The sequence below is a fragment of the Rhipicephalus microplus genome, chromosome 4 (assembly GCF_043290135.1).
Source record: "Rhipicephalus microplus isolate Deutch F79 chromosome 4, USDA_Rmic, whole genome shotgun sequence".
Taxonomy (NCBI): Eukaryota; Metazoa; Arthropoda; class Arachnida; order Ixodida; family Ixodidae; genus Rhipicephalus; species Rhipicephalus microplus.
In genome coordinates, this window is record NC_134703.1 from 78551997 (window position 1) to 78557996 (window position 6000).

Consider the following 6000-nt stretch of genomic DNA (forward strand, 5'->3'; position numbering starts at 1 on the left):
AGGATATGCTGAATCTTTAAATTATACTTTTGTTTTTTGTTTTTTGCATGGTTCAAGTATGCCCCCGCAATTCTTGGAAGTTTTGGGCAGAAGAAAACTTACTGTTATACTCGTGGACAGCTTTCTATGGTAATGAGAGAGGAAAGTTTGCAAATTCTCACTGCACATCATAATGTTTTTAATTTAGGGGAACAGATATGTAATCAGCATAACGTCTACATATGACTGCTTCCCTTTCGCCCAATAATGGCAGAGAAAAGAAGTGAAATCAAATGTAACACCCAGTGCTACAGAATATCTTATACTATTATTGCTACAAGTGAGAATTTAATCATATACACATGAGGACTACACCTCTTTCTAGAAGCGCTACCACTTTCGTCGCCACAAAAAGCTGTACACGAGTGTGCAATGCCCAACGACTTTGTTGTGAAAGAGAAAACAGTCTCTTGAATTGTTCTTGTTTGCTTCTGTTTCCATGCAGTGCTGTGTTGGAAATGTCAAAGGCACTAGATGGCTTTCATAATGCATTACATATAAGCTCCTCCCCCCTCCCCACTTTTTTTTTTATTTCCACAGCTTGCTCGTGTCAGGATTCATGCAACATGTCTATTTTGTTTTACACTACTTTAGTTTACGAGTTGCTCAGTAGTATATTGAGCTTTGCAATAGAGAGATAGTGAGCAAAAAAAAAAAAGTCAACATGCAATCCTGTTGTGTACATTCAGGCCAGAATTACCTGAAGCAGGTGGAAGTAGCAAAAGAAAACCTTTTGACAGAATCGACCATCTGTTATATGGTGGCCCAAATATGCGAGTAGTTGACTTTAAATTAGCTTTTCGTGTTTGATTCTGTCTTCATAATGCTAGAGTTTCGCATACAATCTGCATTAATAGGTCCGTCATTGGCACGTACTTGATTGCATCAGACCTGGCCTCCAAGCGGAGGTAATGAATCACTTGGTGGCACAACTAACCCCGTGAGGGGGATATCCGTCGTCTTGTCCGTCAAACCAAAACTATGTGAATAAGAGTTGTAGGTTTGATAGGCAGGACAAAGAAGTGCGCATTTGTAGAGGTTGGTTCTGTTTTTGTTCTTTAACCATACGAGCTAGGCAACTGCCAATGCTAAGTGTATCGTTTTAAAACAGATCTATCCTCACAGGAAGATCTAAATATATGAATCAATCGAAACTCATCTGATCGGTGTAAATGAACCACATTGATCTGTGACATGCAAGAACGACGCACCGCAAGGTGACCAGACACATGGCATTTCAGTTAAAGCTCCATTGGGCACCTATTAATGACAAGTTTCGCTTATTTCAAAACTTTTTCAAAATCGGCATACCGATACTGAAATGCAAGATGCAAAGGGGAAAACTCAAGATGATACGTCAGGGTAGCTGGTTTAGAGCTCTGCCGTCACCAAAGCACTGCACTTTGTTGGAAAACACCAACAGAACTTAGTATATTGCTCACTGATGAACAAAACATTTTTGTTCCTCCATTTTTTTATGTCTGCACTGCCTCATTCGATATTAGTTTAACTTCACGACTGTTGTCCTGGCAGAAAGAGGCTCTTGTCAGCGACGCACATACAGTTTTTAGTTTGTTTTCAACTTTGAGAGGTCATTGGTTGCTCCGACTGTGTCAACACAGAGCTTCCTGTTAACGCGATAGTGCTATAGAGCTCGTTTCGCAGAAATGCCGGTGTCAGCGGCGTTGGTTGTGAGCGAAAAATCGTCATCTTACGCGTGACCAAAAAATCGAGAATGGTGCAAGTAAAACGAATAAATGATAAAAATCCCGGAGCAGAGTGGGGACCAGGATTGTTTGGGTCTGAGTGGGGATCGAACCCAGGTCGTTTGCATGGCAAGTGGATGTTCTACCACACGCCCTGCTTGTGAAACCAGTGAAAAGGACTTCCTCTGTTTGGAAATGCAGTGAAAGTAGCTTTCATGCTTCACAAACACATGAGTCCTATATGCATGCTTCACAATGTAACATGAAATATTGCAGTAATAATGCGTGGTACAAGCATGCATTGCCAACGAGCATTAGAATATGCGTTTATCATAATGGCTCCGTGCTTGAAAGCCAGTACCACACTACAAAAGGCACACGCGCTACTGTGCCTATTCCCATAAGGCCACGTATAGTTGGTGAATAGCAAATACAAAAGGGTTTCGTGCACCAAGTGTTTGAAGTACACACTAGGAACAGGATGTCGCTATCCCATTCAACTCCTAAAAGCGTAGGTTTGGGGTCCCCTAATTATGGTTAATACTTTGGCCATTCTTTTTTTTTTTCTTCACGTTAAGTATAATTTGTACAAGTAGTTTTTAGTAGGGACGCATAAAAGATTTTCTAGCCATGCCAAGGGAGCTTGCGAGTGCATTGTGACATTGACGCCTTTATACAAGAAATTATAACATCGACAAACTTATGTGCCAAAAAATGATGCTATTGTTGACAAATTTCTCTCAGTGAGCCTATGAAACCGGACCTGCTGTACCTGCTGCAAAAATATATTAGTATTTGTAAAAAGAAAAAGAAGTGCAAATGTGTTACACCTTTTTGTTTTCACACTTTGAGAAGACCAGGAGGATGTTTTTGTTGTTGTTTAGTTCTCATTGCTTAGTTCATGGATTATCCTTCGTTGTACATTTTTTTTTGTCTCGAAAATCGAATCGATATAAGAATTGTATTTCTCGGTACACACCCTTGAGGGACAATTCCAACATTAACGAGTGGACATAACAATTTACTTGTACGAGAGCTTACTTTTCTGTTTTATTTGCAGAATGCAGGGAACATATTTGGACCTGCTGAGCAGACTGTTGTTTGAAGTGCAATCTCTAATTCAGATGGCAAGATTACTAGAATGTCAGTTGCAAATAAAGGGGGCAGAGGAACCTTGTAAGGTGATAATCCTATGTTCATTGATAGAAATAGCCAACCTACTGTTGATCATAGGCAAGATCTGCAAGCTGGCTTTCCTGCATGGTTTGAGTGTAGCCTCCTTCTTTGGAGGGACAGAACTGATTTGTTATGGATTCTTTTCAAATTCACACATGCTTTTCCAGTGCAGGTACTGTTTAGCCTAAGTCTTGCTTGTTGCTATACTGCCGTGAGGTTTATGTGCATAGGCCGAAGCAGTAGCACTGCGCTCGAGCTCTGCGTCAATGCAGTGGCGGATCCAGAAGGGGGGGGGGGGAATCGCCTTCCCAACGTCTCTGTCAGAACCTCCCCCCCTCTCACTTCAGTGCTTGTAGTCCACCTCCTATCGCCAATCAGTATAAATTAGCGAAACCACTAGGAGCATACATTAATAATATTTATGCTATAATGGGATTTTTATTCTAGTAAAGACAAGAAGTCATGACACACCCCTCACTCCGTGTTACTTCCCCCTACCCCCTAAAAAAAGCAGCTGGATCCGCCCCTGCATTGATGTAGGTATGCTTGGCGATATACCACAACATCAAGTACGGTGCGATTCACTCACATGTTTATGTATCTATAAATGCCTTTACATATTCTACTGCTGTGATGAGTTGTAGAATGTGGAGTAAACGCTTCTACATTGTGCTTTGCCCTCAGAGGGGAAAAGGAATGTTGTGAAAGTACCGTAGAGTACCAAGGGGCTGTGGCATGTGGAATGGTGCATATTACTATTCGGCTGGTAAGTGTTGAACGAGTTATGGGAGCCTGCATCAGTGCTTAACGAGTGTAGTTTTGCCTGTGTCAGCAGATACTCATTTACACATGCGTGGCTGTTGTGAGAACAGAGACCTGCAGGTATTTCCTGTTCGGTAGACTTGTACAGAAGCCCCAAATTTTGCAAGAACAAAGGTAGTTTTGTAGATGATCCACAGCTAGCTATTAGAGAACTTGTCTCTATTCCTAAGGAAATCTTGCATCAAATCACTGTTGTAATGTGTAAGAGTAAAATAGCAAATGTATGGAAAACAAGGTTATTTTACTGTGTACAGAAATTGTCGTGCAATTGTTTCTCTTGCTAAAATTTTTTGCCTCCATGCATGGAAACTTTCCTGGCCAGTAACTTTTTGTTTTCTTTTGCATTCTAATTTCTGAAAGAGCCAGATGCAGTTTCCAGGCTCCGTAACATAACTAACGGGAATTCACCGAGATAGACAAGTATGTCACTCTACTAACGACCAACTTTTATTTCTGTGCGCTATGTATGTACTACACTCAGACCTCGATATAATAAACTGGGATATAATGAAATATCGGTTGTAAAGTATGTGAAAAAAGCCTTAACACAAATATAGTGTTAATAATAAACCTTTATAATGAATTTTTGGATATAACTAACTTATTTTTGTGTAACATGCAACTTTTTTATTATGAGGTTTGAGCGTATCATGCACAAAAATGAGTTAGTTATTAGTACTGCAACATCCTTATTTATCTCCCCTGTCCACCTTGTTCTTGCAGTTCCATTAGTTGAATTCACATTAGCAATAAACCAATTTAACTGAGTTTAATATGATTCCAATGTTCAAAAAATAGCTTCTCATGCAAGTCATGGCTGACTGCAGTCAGCTTGTAAAGTCGCAATGTGGGCTACCATAACTCATTCAAAACTTTCCAGCCATTGTCGGGTATGTACTGAAACAGGGTTGACTGGCTTTGCGTGTATTGTGGTCGAGGCAGGGGACTGCTGCCTTGCATTACAGCTGTGGACCGAAATGGAGCGTCGGCCACGGCATTTCATCTTGTGCTATATCACTACATGTTGTCATAACGTGCCAGCTGTAGAAACTGCGTATGCTTTTTAGTCGTTCTGATGAGAAGGCTCGCCTCTCTTAGATTGTTGTTTGTTAGTTATGGCACATTGTTAACGAGCATAGCTGTTGTCTGTGTGCTGCTGTTGGTTCGTGGGAGAGTTTAATTAAAAAAAGAAAAAAAGCTCTTGCTAAAAACTGGAATGCCAGGGAACGGAAAAGAAAAACACAAAAAAATGTGGGGAAAAGAGATGAATGCTTGAGTGCCATCAAATAATATGTGTTAATGCGTGTGCTTACCAGAGGATCTCACTATCATTTATGTATACATGTGTGCTGGCCAGTGCGTGGCGTATACGATGAAAGTCTCAGGCAGGGTTGAGCATGTCGCTTCTGAATGTTGTGAAACTTGCTGCATTGCATTTTGTTGTTGTTTTCTATAAAGAGAGAGGCACAGCTCGAAGATGTGTTGTGTCGAAAGCATGCCGACGCATGCACGCGTAAAAGAAGGCGTTTGTTGAGCTGATTGTTGTGGCATCAGGTCCATACACTGCTAGACAGCCAAAAGACCCAAAGGACATTGGTTTGCGTGCATGCGTGCCCTTTACTTTTGTACTGTTTGTGTTTAACAGTTGTAGGTGAAAAAAAAATGTACAATTTGGTCAATTGCACTGCAGAGCTAAGAAGCTGAAGTTATGACTGTTTGTTATGTCTGCCAGATTATGTCTTTTTTTGTCATCTGTAATCTTCCTCTGTTTCTCTATGAAGGCTGCTACAATCAGCAGTACCCTGAAAGCAGGCATCTGAAGGGGATTCTTCAAATTGGAATCTCCGTTGGACTGTGTGCGATTTTTACTTTGCTGGCTTCATTAGTAAACTTTTCGAAGGATATCTCCGCGAGGCTTGCTTTCCGCCTTCTAGCTATGCCCGGTGTTTGCTTTTTCTCAAGGCATCTTCACCTGTAAAGCTTCTGCACTGAACACTTCTGCATCAGCCCCCATCTAACCCGCTTTCCCACATTTACTCTAGATGTTCCCCCATCTCCTTGGCTTTTGTGAGGGCACTTCACTCGCATAAAAGTGCCACAGCCAGATGAATAATCTATCATCCTAGCCTAGTTTTACTACTATCATCTAGATGTCACTACAACTACTACGCATTTTATACTCGGAGTTCAAGGCGAAACGAGAAAAAAAAAAAGGAAGAAGGGGGCCATTGGTCTATACGTGTACACTACCTGCCAT